At 45.3% G+C, this 17,332-nt stretch overlaps 1 long non-coding RNA gene across 2 annotated transcripts in view; it reads right to left on the reverse strand.

Moving 5' to 3' along the window:
- The window catches only part of LOC122466714, a 57,009-nt gene that overhangs the window by 1,625 nt on the left and 38,052 nt on the right, over positions 1-17,332 (reverse strand). The window contains exons 1-3 of one of the 2 annotated variants that reach the window (XR_006292447.1): positions 14,641-14,764; positions 8,563-8,685; positions 1,725-1,895 (exon numbers count right to left, since the gene is read on the reverse strand). This is a non-coding gene — a long non-coding RNA (uncharacterized LOC122466714). Of the gene's footprint in view, positions 1-1,724; positions 1,896-8,562; positions 8,686-14,640; positions 14,765-17,332 lie in introns of those variants that run through there. The other variant, XR_006292446.1, reaches the window with a different exon arrangement.

The following is a 17,332-nucleotide window of genomic DNA, read 5'->3' on the forward strand; positions in this document are numbered from 1 at the left end:
CATTCCATTCACCCGGAGTTATTTGCAATAGCAAACACAGCAATCTTGGGCCCTCTGAACAAGAGTGAGAGTTGTCTACTGTCAAAGGATCTTTTACTTTTACAAGGAAAAATGCATATTAGCCTTTACTAGCAAAGAGAAAACAACTACGGTTCCCATTTGATAGGTTTGGATCTCATGACAGATGTGCCAGGCTTTGCCAGAGGTATTCCTTGCTCCCAGAATTAACCCATATCATACTGTAATGTAGAGAAGTTATCTGTGTGCACAGGAAGGTCTTCTTAGATGCACATGTGGCTCAGAATTAAGTAAAATACTGAGCAATATACTAACAACAATATATTAAGTTTTCCCAGGAACACTTGCATCCCAAATGTCTCCTACTGGTATTTTCCACTTGTTTCCCAAGTGTTTACATCTTCTCTTACACCCAGGTTACCCAAGTAATAGAGAATGATCATCAGGAAGCCCTGGAACATACTGAGGTTAGAGACCACAATGCCTTTAGGAAACGTATGGAGACCAAAATATGCGTAGTTCTTAAATAATTCTTAAAAAATATGGCAATGTAAAGATTGTCTCAATAAATAAGCATGCTCACTCCTAGAGAACTTAGAAGATGAACAGCTCTTTGCACAACTATCAAAAATACCTGTGGGGCAATGCACAGGCCAAATACTATTTTCCACCTTTATCTTTTCTAGCTGCATCCCAGGAACACTTTGGAGTTTAGATGCATGGGGTTGCTAAGGCAGAATCATGTCTATTTTTGCAAGTAAATGCCTGTCAAGAATGACTTTTAAACAGAGATGTTCAAAAACCATAAATCAGAGCAAGGTGACTAACTCCCATTGACTTGAGCATCTAACTGTCTTTTATGCTTTTGAAATTCCACCCCCATTACATCTTTAGGTTTGCACCTGAAAAACAGCTGAGAAGCTTGAAGAGGATTCACAAAGGAGGCTTAGACAAAGAGGCCTGTACTACAGGTGTGGACAATTTTCTAGGTGTGATAGTCTGGGAGAGGTCAGGGGGAAGTACTCACATAGGACCGGTCTCTGCGAAACTAAGGATCTGTCAGATTTCATAACAAGCCAAAAGAATCTTCCCAAGAAAGGAGGGGAAGTTGAGGAAGTCAGCAAATATGTAGTGCCCTCTGCCTCTATCTAGACTTGGTTTCCTCTCATTGCTCCAAGTCAGGAACCAGGGCCTTGGAGGTGTGTGGTGGCATGAGCACATCCTCTACTGGATTGTGCACGTATGTTGTATACAGCTATTAGAAAAATGTTGTGTTGGTATTGTTTAAATGTGTTTAATTAGTTGTTTTAATAATGTATATAAGATAAAGGTTATGTAAATCACTGGCTCTAATGAAATCCAATATGGAGTATATCATCTGTGACCCTTGGATTCCATGTTTGTAAGCGAATTTGTTTACGACTTAAGACACTGGTGTCCCCTGACTCAAACCGGACAGAACCAGGTTTTCCCTCCAAAACCAACCCCCAACACTCTATTCCATCAGAACTTTTCCCACCTTAAAGATTATATAAGATCTTGCTCAGTGTCTGCGCGGGGCTGTCCATTCCAGCGGCAGCATGCGCACGGTCGGGTCTTCCCAACGTTCCAGAGCTAGCGAGAAGAACATCGTCTATCCTGAAGCGAGACAGAGGAAGGAGAGGCCTGTCTTCATCATCATTCCCACCACAGTGAAACCATCTTACCTGTGAGGGAATCCTGCAGCTTTCCTGGTGTCCATCATCCCAGAGGGTTTCCCCGCCTGCGACAAAGTCCACCAGTTGTCAGGACTCCCCAGTGGTCCTCCTCGAAGGCTCCCAATCAGCCAGAGAGTTGAAGGTCCCGGGCCTCGCATCTGTGCATAGCATCCACTGTGCCTGAATATAGTAGGAGAGGTTTCTGTATTGGGGTTTCATTTATTATTTTTCTGAACACCAAGGGAGGTGTTGTGGGTCTGAGCTTCAAGCTCCTAAAGCCAGTCACTGTTTCATGGTATTGGTTAGGTTTGTGTTTCTTCTCTTCCCCCACCCCCCATTTCTCCCAGTTTTCTGTATCTTTACCCTGAATACACTTACCTTTGTTTGTACCATATCACCTTGTCTTCTCTTTATTTTATTTACTTTATACAAGGAGGGGGGACACCCTTATTGTAAGCTAAATCCACTGGTGACAGATACAGGAGGGAGTCGAGTCTGCACCTTCTGAGAAAAGGGGCTTTCCTTTTATCTCCCCTTTAACATTCCTAAAGTTTTCCTTTCTGAAGCGTTGCCTTATTCCCCTTGAGGTAACACAGCCTGGGTGCTGCAGAATGGACTACACGGGCACTTCATGAAAAAGCTATTCTGTTAAATTAACAGCAGCAAATAGCACATAAACAGGAATGAAGGTAAGTATATTTTATACTGGGTTTACTGCTTCACATTTCTGAGTGGGGCAGCATCACATGGCAAAAACCCCTTTGGAAAGGAGATTTTGGCCAAGAAAAACAAGGCAAACTCTGAAACTTAGAAAAAAAAGTGCTATAAAATCCTTTATGTCCATTGAGAGCAAACAGGAGATTAAAAAAAAATTACATTCTAATGCAGGAAATCAGACTAATTGTTTAGATAATTAACAAACCATATCCAGTTTTAAAGATGATGATTTTGAAAGGGATTATACAAATCTCTTATATATCACTGTCCAAGTCCCAGTCCGACCCTTTCCTATATTTACCGTTAGGAAGGAAGTCTTCTGATGACATGTCTTAAGAATTATGAGACACCACTCTTAAGGAGCGTAAAATGCAGCTTAAAGTCATACTGGAAAATGAATTGTGATCAAGGGTCACATTTTTGTATTGTCAGTGCTTCTGAATAGAGCTGGTCAAATGATTTGCTACAGACTGTTTATCCATTTGATTCAGGCCCTTTAATCTATTTGTCCAAAAAAGATCATGAGTTTTACAAATTGGGTTTGAAATTGATGAATATGTTGTATTAAATTACTTCAGCCTATGGGCTTCTGATGAACTGTTTGCATGCAAGCATTTGGAATATGCTATTTTAGATGATCACCTGTTGTATGCACTACTGCACATATTCAATGAGCATATATGTGGTCTCGTCCTAAAGCCCTTATTAAAAGGATCAAACCCCACATTGTGCACACAGTTACTATGATTGTATACATAAAGCAGTTAATTGCACACCTAAATGGTCATCATTCAGTTAATTATTCTATGAGTAAACGTGACCCACCACTCTGTTCACCAGGGCAGTCACTGGACCATACACCCTGGGCTTTCCAATCTAAACTCAATGACTCTATTTAAATCATACTTCTTGGTCTTTGAATCTCTGGCCTGTGTGACCAGTTTGCTTTATTGGGCCTAATCTAGTCTCTTAATTCTGTAAGATTCCATAAAACCTCCTAAATCTTCTCTTCTCTGATGATAGGGTACAGACTAGAGCTGGTTGGTAATCTTTTATCAAAATAATTTTCGCATGGAAAATGCCCTTTTTTGCAAAATTTTTGATGAAAAATTCTGATTTTCAGTAAGGAAAATCAAAGGACAGTTCCGCACTGCCCACCTGGAAGGCTCTGGTTAATTTTACTTTCTGCCTGTGGGGAGAAAGCACAATTGACAAGAGCCTTCCAGACAGGCAGCTGGGATGCTGGCTCTCTGCCTGCCCAATCCCTCTCCTGCAGCAGGACTTTGAGGGAGGCAGGAAGGCTGAGTGTCCCACTGGGAACATATGACACCAGCACTCCAGAATCTGCACTGGCTGCCCTTTGGTCCTGGGTGGAGTTTAAGATGTTGATTGTGATCGATAAAGCCCTAAATTGACTGGGATGAGCATACATCTGGAACTTCCTCTTTTCTTATGCCACACTGCCATAGAGGCACCTGAGCTGGATTCTCCTAATCATAAAGGAGAATGGGTGGCTGGCAGGGTGTTTTCTGTCAGGGCACCAGGACTCTGGAACTTGTCCTTCCACCCCTTCTATGCCCTTCCCTCCCTTGGTCCAAAATAGCTGGAATTTCCTGCCCTTCCAGCTACCTTCCAAGCAGACTGCAAAGTCATCTGTTGAAGAAGGGAGCTTTGGGGATGCTTCCCATAACAATAAAGGGGTGAAAAGGAGTTTCTGCAGGTGGCTGACTGACTATTGAAATTACTTTAGTGCTTCTAGGATTTTACTGTATTATTAATGTGTTAGGGAACCTATAGTTTTGGATAGATATCTTTTTATCATTTTAAATATACATAAATGAGGGCAGCAAGATTTGACTGTGTACTTACAACCGGGTGTCATTTACAGACTTTGTGGTAGGCCTGGGTTTGCCTGTCACCTAATGCTATGTAAAGTAATTGACATAACTAGATGTAAAGTCCTTATCAATGATGCATCGGTATCCCGGATATTCATAAGTAACATCTTGTGCGTAATCAAGGTGACCGATGCAAGCGAGCAGGGGATATCAGCAATCCTGAATCATCTGGGTTTCTCTGAATAAAGTTGTGAAAGTTTCTTTGGAAACACAAACTTTTATTTGCCTTTAAAAAAAGAAAGAAAGAGAGAGAAAGATTTTCTAAAAATTGGGCTCAGGCATGTGCTTTGCACAGGACTGTCAGAAGGGAAAAATGCAAGAAGGCATATATAAAGCCTAGCAGCATGGAATGTAACAAATTGGAACTCAATCCTGAAAACACTTACATTTAAGTCAGGGGCGGGCAAACTTTTTGGCCTGAGGGCCACATTGGGTTTCCAAAATTGTATGGAGGGCCGGTTAGGGGAGGCTGTGTCTCCCCAAACAGCCAGGCGTGGCCCGGCCCCTAACCCCTATCAGACCCCTCCCTGCTTCTTGCCCCCTGATGGCCCTCCTGGGACTCCTACCCCATCCAACCCCCCCTGTTCCCTGACTGCCCCGGGCCCCCCGCCCCTGACTACCCCCCGCCGCCCCATCCAACCCCCTTCTCCTTCCTGACTGCCCCCCCCCCCGGCCCCTGCCCCCATTCAACCCCTCTGTTCCCCGCCCTCTAACTGCCCCGCCCCCTATCCACACCCCTGCCCCTTGACCACCCCCTCGAACTCCCCTGCCCTCTATCCAACCCCCCTGCTCCTTGACCACGCTGCCTGGAGCACCGGTGGCTGATGGCACTACAGCCGCCCTGCCCGGCTGGAGCCAGCCACACAGCACAGAGCATGGGGTCAGGTCAGGCTCTGTAGCTGCGCTGCCCCAGGAGCTCGCAGCCCCACCACCCAGAGGATTGCGCCAGCTGTGCAGAGAGCTGAAGTGCAGGCGAGGGGGGACAGTGGGGGAGGGGCCGGCGGCGAGCCTCCTGGGCCAGGAGCTCAGGGGGTGGGCAGGAGGGTCCCGCTGGCCAGATGTGGCCCACAGGCCAAAGTTTGCCTACCTCTGATTTAGGTGGTCATCTGACCCTGCAGACTGAAAGGAGCCCATGCTTTGTACCAGAACGACAACAGGTAGAGCTCTCCCAAGGTTTTGCCTAGCTAAGAAAGACATTTAGACAGGCTTCAGACACCCACCTAACACATCTAAGGTGGTGGAGTGTTTAACACCAGTCAGATTGGGAACGGGATGCTTATTACTCGAGGTCTGGGAAAGGATGGGCCCCAACTTCATCTTTCAAGGTGGGCTGTGATCACAGGGGGGAGAAGGATAGCTCAGCGGTTTGAGCATTGGCCTGCTAAACCCAGGGTTGTCAGTTCAGACCTTGAGGGGGCCATTTAGGGATCTTGGGCAAAAGCTGGGGATTGGTCCTGCTTTGAGCAGAGGGTTGGACTAGATGATCTCCTGAGGTCCCTTCCAACCCTGATATTCTATGATTTGGCCCTAATTTAATATCACACAGAAAAGGAAGATGTTTTAAAAAAACATTGCAGTTGCAAGGTCAAGCACGCAGCAGTTAAGGAAGCCTGTGTATATATAAAAAAACAAAAACAAACAAAAAACCCCACTCTATGAGCATGTTGCTAAAGATTTATCATAATGCATGTGCATAAGGGCCCAAAGTTAAGGTTGTAGGCTTTTCCCCCCCTAAAAATATGGGCAAAACAATATATTTTTCCATAACATTGTTCTTGGAAATGTCCGAGTCCTTTTGGCAGAAATTTTCAAAAGACATTCAGCTTGAGCAGATATCCAGCTTGGAACATTTCAGCCTGAATGATTAAAGTTTGGCAAAGTTATAAGCAACCAAATTGGGAAGTGCTGCCCAACCTTAACAATGGGCAGTTCTACCAGCCCTGCCTATGATAAACATTGATGTCAACATTCAGTTATTGTAGCAGTGTGACAGCAAATAAGGTGTGACAAAGAGCAAGTGTCAGGGATAGGATCCAGGAAAGTCAAAATGAGGAAAACTATTGGGACAAGTGAATATAGGTGAATACTATGGGAGATCAGCTGAGGCAGGGAAGAAGCTGGGGAAGGAAGAGAGACAGGATTATGAAAAGGGAGGTGTATACACTAGGAATAGGATGCCAGCCATCCCTTCCCAGGGGTTAGGAGAGGGTAAGGGGAGTATATGACCCAATTAGCAGAGAGCACAGGAGTGCATAAGAGTTACAGGGCTCTCCTGACTACAGTATTTACATTTTGTTCACTAAAAGTGAGGTGGTAGGCCACCCAGAGGTGACATGCCATATGACAGTTTATCTCCCTGGCTGACAAGTGGAGTCTATTTGCATACTGTGTCAAATGCTAATGAAGCGATTGCAGGGACTTAAAAAAAAAAAAATAATGGGAAGAGGTGAATGGGGGTGGGGGAAGGAACCCTGTTTACCATTAAAGAACAAAGGACTTGTCTAATATATCTAGAGGGTCTCAGCCGTCCTGGTTGAAAAATGCTGTGAGGAGGACTTTGGGTAAGCAGAACCTTATGAGACAAGAGGGCATCTTGTTAGTTATGTTTAAGCTCTAGAATGCATGTTATGGTTTTATTTTACATGTAATCCTTTGTTTCCATTAATCCTACTTGCCATCATTTGAATCTCTGTTCTTTGTTAAATAAGCGTATTCTTGTTTTCACTATAAACATATTTAAGTGCTTTAGAAAGACAAGGTAGGTGAGGTAATATCTTTTATTGGACCAACATAATTAACCTCATCCACCTTGTCTCTCTAATATCCTGGGGCTGACACAGCTACAGCAACATTGCACACAGCATATGTAAGTGCTGTGAGTTAAGTGGAGAAATGATCCTGAGGTGAAAGTGATAAGCCAGTGTGTACTACTCCTTTGGGAGCAGCAGATCTGTGTGAGTCCAGAGGAACAGGGGCTGGGTGCTTCAGAGGGATGCACAGAGGACTCGGGGATTGGAGTTTGTCTACCACTAACTTGTTAAGAGAAAGTGGGGCCTGGAGGGGAGTGCTTGTGTTTCCAGTAGCTGCTGGAGTCAGAGCGCTGACCCATGGCGGGCACCGACAGGACTTTCTCCCACTAAGGATATGGGTAGCGAGGCACCACATGACCCTGGGTATTCCTGGGAAGCATCACAGAGTACCCCATGGAAACAGCCAGCAGGGAGGCCCACAGTTTTGCACATGTACTCAAGGTTGAATTTTGCACCTTAGTTGCTTTCTTATTTGGGGGTGGATGGCTTCCCTCTAAAGGCTCAAAAACCAGAAGGCAATTTAAAAAAAAAAATCTCATTTCTTTTAAGGCAAATGTAATTCTGGGGAGGGCCAAGTGATGATTTTGGAGTGCTTGGGGTTGGCAATAGTGAGTATCTCAAACAGCTGAGCACCTCACACACATGCACCCCCACCACTTCACTGAGTGTAGACTTGTTCCTATCCACGTTGGATTAAGACAGGCCTCCAAAAATCACAAGATTATCTTAAAAAGCAAGAGTTTGTTTTTTTAAGAAAAAAATATAAATTTGGGGGCTGTTTTACTTGTCTTCTTATTTCTGAGCTTTACTCTGCACCTGTGAGGGCTAGAAACTTGTAAATGAAAGCCGCAATTCTCATGCAATCTCTTGATTCCAGCATCTATTCTGAGGCTTTAAAAACCCAAACAAAAACTAATCATGAGAAGCATGATACAGTCACAAGCTATTGCTTTGTTTTGGCTACATATGAGTTTAATGTTCAAAAAAGGTTACAAACAGACAACCATAGTTACTTCAGGGCCAGCTCCAGGCACCAGCTTTCCAAGCAGGTGCTTGGGGCGGCATTCAGAATGGGGCGGCAGTCCGTGTCCCGCGGTGGCAATTTGGCAGCAGCTCCACTGCTCTTCCAGGTGCGGCATCAATTCGGTGGCAGCTCCACCGCTCTTGCGGCGGTGGCAATTCAGCAGCGACTGCTTGGGGAGGCAAAAATTGGTAGAGCCACCCCTGGGTTACTTCATCATCACTACTAGTGGGGTGTTGAGTACAGGCGCTCTCTTTTTTGCAAAAAGAAACAGAAAAAGAGAATGATTGCTGATCATCTGTAATTAACGTTAGAAACCCCTAGATGTCACTGTTCATGCATAAAATGCAGACAGACCATTTGTCTAAAAAATGCATTTTTTTTAAAACTTATCTGCTGACCTGAAAGTATATTACTAAAGATGAGTTGCCCATCTCAGATATACCCATCACTGCCTCAGAGTCCCAGCCGCACACCGTTGTTGCCATCTTAATGCTCCTTGCTATTCCTGGTCCCAAGGAGTTCTGTAAGTGTAAGTATTAATATATCAGGAGAAATGATATTCTTATGCTATTTCTGGCTTAGCTTTGTAGGCCCAAGATGTTCTAATAAGACGGAGATAACCATTCATTCAAAGAACTTTTGGGTGCAAGCACTAGCTTTATTCTCTGTTTGTGATCCCAAATCTGGCTATGTTGCCCTTGCAAACAGTCACTTTACTCACTACTTCCAGACATTATGCTAGCAGCTGAACACAGGAAAGTCCATTGGACTTCCACAAACTAGCAGTTATGTCCCACTGGACCATGGATAGTTTATCTATGTTGCCACCTAACTTCCTCTTCCCCAATTAAATCATTTTTGGCTTGTTTAAACAACTGTAAAACACACTCACATTTTCCAGGTAATGCTGCAGAAGCTGGTTTTTAGGAGCAATTGAGGGGCAGAGGGAACCGTGAAGAATAGATCTTGAAAGGGAGTTCAGAGCTTAAGTGGCAGCACATGGGAGTAGGCACAGAGACCTCTATCTGTGAGAGGTGCTGAAATGGGTATCGAGATTGGAAGGAGAGGGTCTGCTGAGCAGAGAAGGCAGGTGGGGAAGCAAAGAAACCAGGTTTGAGATGCAAGCAGATTCCTTGATATTTGACTTTGAAAGTGAGGATGAGGAGATGGCACTTGATGTGCACCATGATGGGGTGTCAGTGAAGTGAATCAAGGAGGGTATGATATGGTTGCAGCAATGGGCAAGAGGTAGTGAGGCTGGTATCAAAGAGACCCAGGAAGAGGCCATTCCTAGGGGCCAGACTAGTAATCTGGCACTTGGAATGGAAAAGGGCAGGGTTGTGAAAGCAGGAAGAAGAAATGAGAGGATTTGGTCCCAGCCTGGGTAGGCTAGGAGATGGAGCGGAAGGAGTCAGATATGATTCCCACGTCAGAGTGACTGGGAGGATGGGGGTGTTGCCAACCATAACAAAGGATGCAGCGGAGGAGAGTGGTTTGGAGAGAAGATGATGGGGAGCAATCCCAAAGGAGACAGACAGATGGTGACAGGTGGGAGAATGAAGTGCAGGAGATAGGTCTGAAGAGAAGAAATATATTGGAGAGAGTGTCAGAGTAGAGGCAATGGGAGAAGGTCACTGAAGGGCAAGGTGTGGAGGGGCCACTGTGGGGATTCCACAGAGAGAGGGATAAGAAGTCGAAAGAGTGGCCAGAGAAGCCAATATATTATGCTGAAGAGGACCGAGCAGAGACAGACATGTGCAGGGAGATGAGGATGGGAGTGGGGAGGCCAGAGCCTTAGCCAGGAAGAAGCCTTTGGAGGATTTGATAAGTGGCCCTGTGAGTGCAGTATCCCTGGAGTGGGAGAGCAGGATCCAGGCTGGGGTAGATCCAGGCCCGAGTCAGAAATGGGAGAGGGCAAGTTGCAGACAGCCCAGTCAGTGATTTTGGGAGATCGGGGAAGAGGGAGATGGGATGGCAGCAAGAGAGACAGGTGGGTCATGGGTAGGACTGGGTGCATTCTAGTCAATCTTAGTGCATGTACTAACATTTTACAAACATTAGTGAAGTGATTAATTAACATTTACAGGAGATAAACAATAGCAGGAAGTAGAGATGGTTGGAAAACAGTTTGTTTGCCACAGAACATTTTAAATTTTCAGTAAAATATAAAAAAAACCCAAGATATTCTGGCAGAAAACTGAAGTATTTTGATTCAAAATGGTGCTGTGATGCTTCATGGGAGTTGTAGTTCAGATGCCTTATGCTCCCATTCCCTTCTATAGGCTGGACTCTGGCCAAACTACATCTCCCATGATGAACTGCTTTCTCCTCTTGATAAGGAGACGGAGTGAGTCAAAGAAGTCCCTAGCTATGGTACATCATGGGAGATGTAATCCAGACAGAAAGCAGTGCCATTTTGAATGGAATCTTTTTGGTTTTCAGCCGAAACCTAAAAGCATGATTTTCAGGCATTTGTTTTTTAGACAAAATACCACCACCACCACCCCCCGAAAATAGATTTTAATTTTTCAAATGCAATTCTCTGTCAAAAAACAGTTTCAGTGGAAAATTTTGCCAATCCTAGCAAAAAGGGTAAGTGACTTGACCTAAATAAAGCCAGATTTAAAAAACAAAACAAAACCCCTCAGCACCGAAAGTGCTGCACTCTTAAGAAAACCTGACAGCATCATTTGATGCCTAAATCTGGCCCCAGTTGTGGTTGCTCAGATTTCTCAAATACTTGACCCCAATGCTATTAGCTGCAGACTGCCCCCCCCCACAAAAGCAAGTTGTTCTGTGCTTCCCCCCCAAAAATTAAAGGGCTCATAGTCATAACTATCAGCGTTGGTTAGCTCTGTCTGTTGGGAAGGTTGTAAATAATCCTCATCTTTAACAAAAGTGTCAATTTCTGGGCTCAGCCCATTGAACTATGTTCTAAACCAAGCATGGAAGGCAACTGGGATATGTGAGGAAGGTACTACGATGCGTTTCACCTGTATATTCCAGAAAAAGTAAAAGCAAAATATTACCTTGAAATGTAACTAACATATTGAATCTGATGCTGCAAATCTCTCTCTCCAAAGAGGAAGATGGGGACCTTATTATTTACTTTTGTGTACAACTTCAACGACATCAGAGAGTTACACTGGTGTAAAATTGGTGAGAGAGGAGATCTGGACTCCCGGTCTTTTTAATCTGATTCTAATGACTCAGCAAATTGCTGTTATTCCCACCCCGCGCCCATCAAAAAGCTGATGTGGAAACTGCCATTCATTTTTAAATGTCCAGAGCACATTTGCCAGTTAATGAATTCTGATTGGTTGCATTTTTCTTTTGCTGAAAGGCAGAAATCTAGAAAAAAAAATGTAAGTTTCCCCTTGCTAACAGCTGGGAAACCAAAATCAATTTCAGCTGTTTGCTGAGTAATGTAATTAGAGGGCGCACAAATGACAAATGTATCATATGCCTGAGCAGAAGGCCGGCACTATCACTTTTATTTAACCCTACACACTAGCTTTCCTTTTCAAACAGACAATCTTCAGAGATCTCTTTAGAAGGGCAACTCCAAACATGTCTTCATTTTAAAGGGCAAGTTTGCCTGTTAAAACAAACTGCGAGCCACAGAAAGCCTTGGCTTGAAATACAGATCAGCCAACACTTGACAGCAACTGCAAATGTACATTGCACACATGTATAGAGATATAGATATATACACATCAGTGAGTCTGTGATACAAAAATGAGATCATACAAGTATAAAATAAGCAATAAAAGACTCAGTTTGCAGATAGTCACTTACGACTTCATTATGCCCTTTGGAATGAAAATGCAAATGACTCACTATCAGGGGCAAAGTTACAGAGGGCTTAAGTGGGACTCCTTTACTAGTAGCCAGGGTGCCCTGCTTAGCCCATTTCTGTCAGAAGTAGTTAGGCAGGAACATGATTAGGGTTCAATTCCATGGCGCATCTCATTGCTAGTCCCTTTGCATTGTCCTCCCCTGCTGACGCAGTTATTCCCATGCACCTCCCACTAGCAAGCTGCTCCACCTCTGTTTGGCTAAGCGTTCAATGTGGAGAAACTTTTCCATATGCCCACAACCCAGCTCTTATATCCCTACAGCCCCCAAATGGTACGCTCCTCCCAGGTCTCTCAAGACAACAGGCCTGACACAAACACTCTTGACCAGTCATCCTCCCCCCACCTGCCATGGACCTTCCCCACCCTGTTGACCTGTGAGCCTCCAAATTGGACTGTGAGAATGTCATAAGTGTAAAGGGAAGGGAAAACACCTTTGAAATCTCTTCTGGCCAGAGGAAAAACCCTTTCACCTGTAAAGGGTTAAGAAGCTAGGATAACCTCGCTGGGACCTGACCAAAATGACCAATGAGGAGACAAGATATTTTCAAAGCTGGACGGGGGGAGAAACAAAGGTTCTTTCTGTCTGTGTGTTGTTTTGCCAGGAACAGAAAAGGAATGGAGTCTTAGAATTTAGTAAGTAATCTAGCTAGATATGTGTTAGATTCTGTTTTGATTAAATGGTTGATAAAATCAGCTGTGCTGAATGGAATGTATATTCCTGTTTTTGTGTCTTTTTGTAACTTAAGGTTTTGCCTAGAGTGATTCTCTATGTTTTGAATCCGATTACCCTGTAAGGTATTTACCATCCTGATTTTACAGAGGTGATTCTTTTTACTTCAATTAAAATTCTTTTTTTAAGAACCTGATTGCTTCTTCATTGTTCTTAAGATCCAAGGGTTTGGGTCTGTGTTCACCTATGCAAATTGGTGAGGATTTTTATCAAGCCTTCCCCAGGAAAGGGGATGTAAGGTAAGGGAAGATTTTGGGGGGAAAGACGTTTCCAAGGGGACTCTTTCCTGGTTACATATTTGTTAGATGCTTGGTGGTGGCAGCAATGAAGTCCAAGGGCAAAAGGTAAAATAGTTTGTACCTTGGGGAAGTTTTAACCTAAGCTGGTAAAAATAAGCTTAGGGGGTTTTCATGCAGGTCCCCACATCTGTACCCTAGAGTTCAGAGTGGGGAAGGAACCCTGACAGAGAAGAAAACCTGTGTATTTGCTACTCAGCATTTATCACAATTGGTTGCAATCAAGGATGTGTCTGCAGTTACTCAGAGCTATAAAAATAGATCAGACAAAAATAGCCTGCTGAGCAAAACCAATGAATAGTCTCTATCACTGATTAAAGGGCCTGATTTTTTTAAAAATGGACTCTAATTTGCAGATCCAAGATTAAGGGTGTCCATGTTAGTAGTAAGATGTATTTTGTCTGAAAATAGGGTAGCAGACATCTAAATACTAATATTTGAACCAATAATTTGCTGCTTGCAAAACGGGAGCCTGTTTAATTGTGTGGGCCTGAAAAGTCAGTAAGTATTTATTCATTATGTAGCACCTTTCATCCCAAAGCCACTGCAGCGCTGAAATGCAGCCACTGTTGGGGCAGATGGTGGCAGTTGTTTCATGATGCACGGCCTCATAATGTACTGCAATCGTTTAAGACAGGAGGAAGTACACTGAATCCAGCATCCATTGAGGTGGGGGGGGTGGAGGGCTTGAAACAAGAAGCCCTGACGTGCCTCTAACCCTTTGGGAGAAGTTGCTCTTGAAATACCACAGTGTGTCTAGGGGACTAGTCCCTGGACTACAGCCACAGTGACAGCAGAAGTCAGGACTCTGTTTCCTAAATTGCTTAAGATCCAGTGTGCAGATAGAACAAGCTAGCAACACTACCAGAACCAGTCATAAGGCAGAACTGAGAGACAAACCATTCGGTTTTACTTTTGGTTTTGAGGGTGTTTCAGAAACTTTCTGGGGTATAGCTGGAGAGAAGCATCATGGCCAGGGAGGACCCTTCTACCTTCACATTCCTGTCCAAGAGAAGACAAGAGTCATTTTGGGATTTCTGGGACATTAAACAGTGTCATCTCAGCTGTGACCAGAAACCTAGGAGGCTGAGAAAGTCATGGTCAGACTACCAAGAGACAGTCTAAATGCACGTTGGCATCCAGACCAGAGAGCCACAAGGATGATCTTACCATCCTTGGTGTGGATACTTTGTAATAACAGGCGTGACGGGGCTCTATTCACCACACTGGCACCTCCTGCTGGTCATCTTGGGGATTAGCAGCACAGGTTGTTACGCACTCTCCCGATGGTGCCTCACCCACCTTCACATCTGCTCTCGGACCCATGTCACTCCAAGGACTGCAGTGTCCTCTTCATGACACAGCCCTTTGGCCATGTCACGATCTGTGCTCCCCCATTCAGGGGGCCCTGCAGTCAACTGTTCAGCCACTTCCCCAGTTGTAAGTTTGGGGCAACCTGGGCCCACCCACAACTCCAGGTCCCAGCCCAGGGACACTGTAGATGGCTGCCACCTGCTGTGTCCCCTCCAACTCCTCAGTGCATTTCCCTGGGCCACTTCCCCATGGCCCCAGCACCTTCTTTGCCCTTACCTCAGGGCCTCAGCATGCCAGTCCTAGAAGCCAGAAAGGAGCTCCCTCTCGCTTCCCTGTTCCTTCCCAGCACTGCTCTCTCTAGGGTGCTAGCTTCCACCCAGCTGCAAGGTATCCAGTCCTCCCTCCTTAAGCACCAAGGAGTAACTGACCCTGCTCTGCCCTGTGGCTCTTCTTATGTGGGCCCCCTCAGCCCTGACTGGCTGCTCCTTATAGCCCCATCTCCTGTTGACTGCTTCCTGCACAGCCTCCCTAGGGCTCTGTTAACCCCTTACATGCCATTGTGTGGCAGATGTCCCATCACAAATCCCTGTTTATTTATTTTGCTACTTTGTTTCAAGCTGGCCATTGACTTCAGTACTGTACTACCCATCAAAACCAAACTAAACTCAGTGTTTGCCTAAGCAGGTGCTGAGATGGCGCACAGGATGGTTTGTACTGGCTGTACAGTTTATATATTGTTTTTTGTCTTTTATTATTGTGATCCGCTTTTCCATCGTCTCCTATACTAAGTTCACCAGACCTAATAAAGTTCCAGTTACTGTTTTATTATGCTGGAAATCACGATAGCGATTTTATTGTTTGTGCTCTGATTGACACTGCTCTGTAACGGATTGTGTGTTAAATATTTTTTCAAGGGGTCAAACCCTCTGTGTTCTCTGCTCTATAAGGGGTTTTCCTGGGGGGGAGGCACCAGATGTCTTTGTAGGTGAACCCAGGGCCCATAGCCTTGAGGAGAAAGGGAGACGTTGCAGACACAGCTGAGGTTACAGCTCTGACTCCAGAAAAACAAGTATGTTTGTTGTCTTCATCTTTCCTTTATTATATGACATGAGTTCTTATTTGGTAGGCTGAGGAGAGTGCACCCCCTGTCCTAGCATCTGTCATTTCCTTCTCTTATCCTTCCCCACCTGCCGTTCACTTTGAACTTATCAGCTTTGGGCTGCTCTCTGCATTGCTCTTTGGTTTGGGATTCAAAATGGAGGATGATCCATTTAAAGCTCAATGAAAATAGAGCATCAACTTTTGTGGCTCTGATGTGAAAGGCCACTGTCTGGATTTAGCTCTGGAGGGGGAAGGAGCTGGTGCAACTGACCTACATTTTTAAACGTGACTATTGATGGTGGGTGCCTCAGTGTTTGGATGCCCGCTTTCAAACACTAAATGGGTCTGATTTGGGGTGGGGGGGACAGGTTAGTGCTCAGTTGTTATGACAAACTTCACCCCTTTAGGGCAACTCAAACTGGACACCCAAAAGATGAGACTTGGAAAACTAGTCACTTTTGAAAAATTAAGCCTTGAGTAACAGATTTTAGACATCAACTATCTTTGTCTATAAAATATATGTATAGAAATAAAACTCAGTTCTTTAGCCAAGTTATATCTTTTCTCTCCACACCACATTCTACAATGTAACAAGGAATTTAGGGTCACAGGGTGAAATCCTGGCCCCATTGAAGTCAATGGCAAAAATGCCATTGACTTCACTGGTGTCAGGACTGAAATCCCAAGCTGGAATTAAGTCAGAACACAGGGGCTCTTCTATTTTCATGCAAAAGGTCTTGGAGTGTCAGTGACCAGAAGTAGCTGGAACCCAAATATTACAGCACTTCCAATACTACATTACTTAGCACCATACCAGGCTTTTGGTTCAGGAAAAAGAATGGCACCTACTCAATCAGCCACCATTGCTTACTCTAGGGCAATGATCTCTAAGAATATTAAGTAGGCAGTGTGGGCAGGGGAAGAAAATGCCACTTATTAAATCACTAAATCTTTCCCATGTTTAAACAACAAAATTAGTACATTTGTATCAATACCAACAATATGATATTTCAGAAATATTATAAAACAAGAGACTGGTGCTTAGAATGCTCTATATTCAGTGGATATTTATACAGTTATTTGCTTCATTACTATTATATTCAATACCTGAGTGAATATAGCATTCTTTAGCACAGGGGCGGGCAAACTTTTTGGCATGAGGGCTACATCGGGTTTCCAAAATTGTATGGAGGGCCGGTTAGGGGAGGCTGTGCCTCCCTAGTCAGGCGTGGCCTGGCCCCTGATCCCTATCCAACCCCCACTGCTTCTCTCCTCCTGATGGCCCCGCTGGGACTCCTACCCCATCCAACCTCCCCTGTTCCCTGTCAACCTCTCCAGGACTCCTGCCCCATCCACCACCCCCTGCTCCCTGTCCCCTGACCGCCCATGAAACCCCTACCCTGACTGCCCCATCACCCCATCCAAACCCCCTCTCCTTCCTGACTGCCCCCCCGGGACCCCTGCCCCCATTCAACTCCTCAGTTCCCTGCCCTCTGATCACCCTGACCCCTATCCACACCACCAACCACCACCCTGAACTCCCCTGCCCTCTATCCAACCCCCCCTGCCCCCTGACCGCGCTGCCTGGAGCACCAGTGGCTGGCAGTGCTACAGCCGCCCCACCCGGCTGGAGCCAGCCATGCCACCGTGCAGCACAGAGCACCGGATCAGGCTGGGCTCTGCAACTGCACTGCCCCAGGAACTCGCAGCCCCGCCGCCCAGAGCATGGCACCGGTGGTGCAGTGAACTGAGATGCGGGGGAGGGGGGACAGCAGGGAAGGGGCCGGTGCAAGCCTCCTGGGGCAGGAGCTCAGGGGCTGGGCAGGAGGGTCCCGCCGGCCGGATGTGGCCCAAGGGCCATAGTTTG

This window comes from Chelonia mydas, chromosome 7 (assembly GCF_015237465.2).
Source record: "Chelonia mydas isolate rCheMyd1 chromosome 7, rCheMyd1.pri.v2, whole genome shotgun sequence".
In the NCBI taxonomy this organism is placed as follows: domain Eukaryota; kingdom Metazoa; phylum Chordata; order Testudines; family Cheloniidae; genus Chelonia; species Chelonia mydas.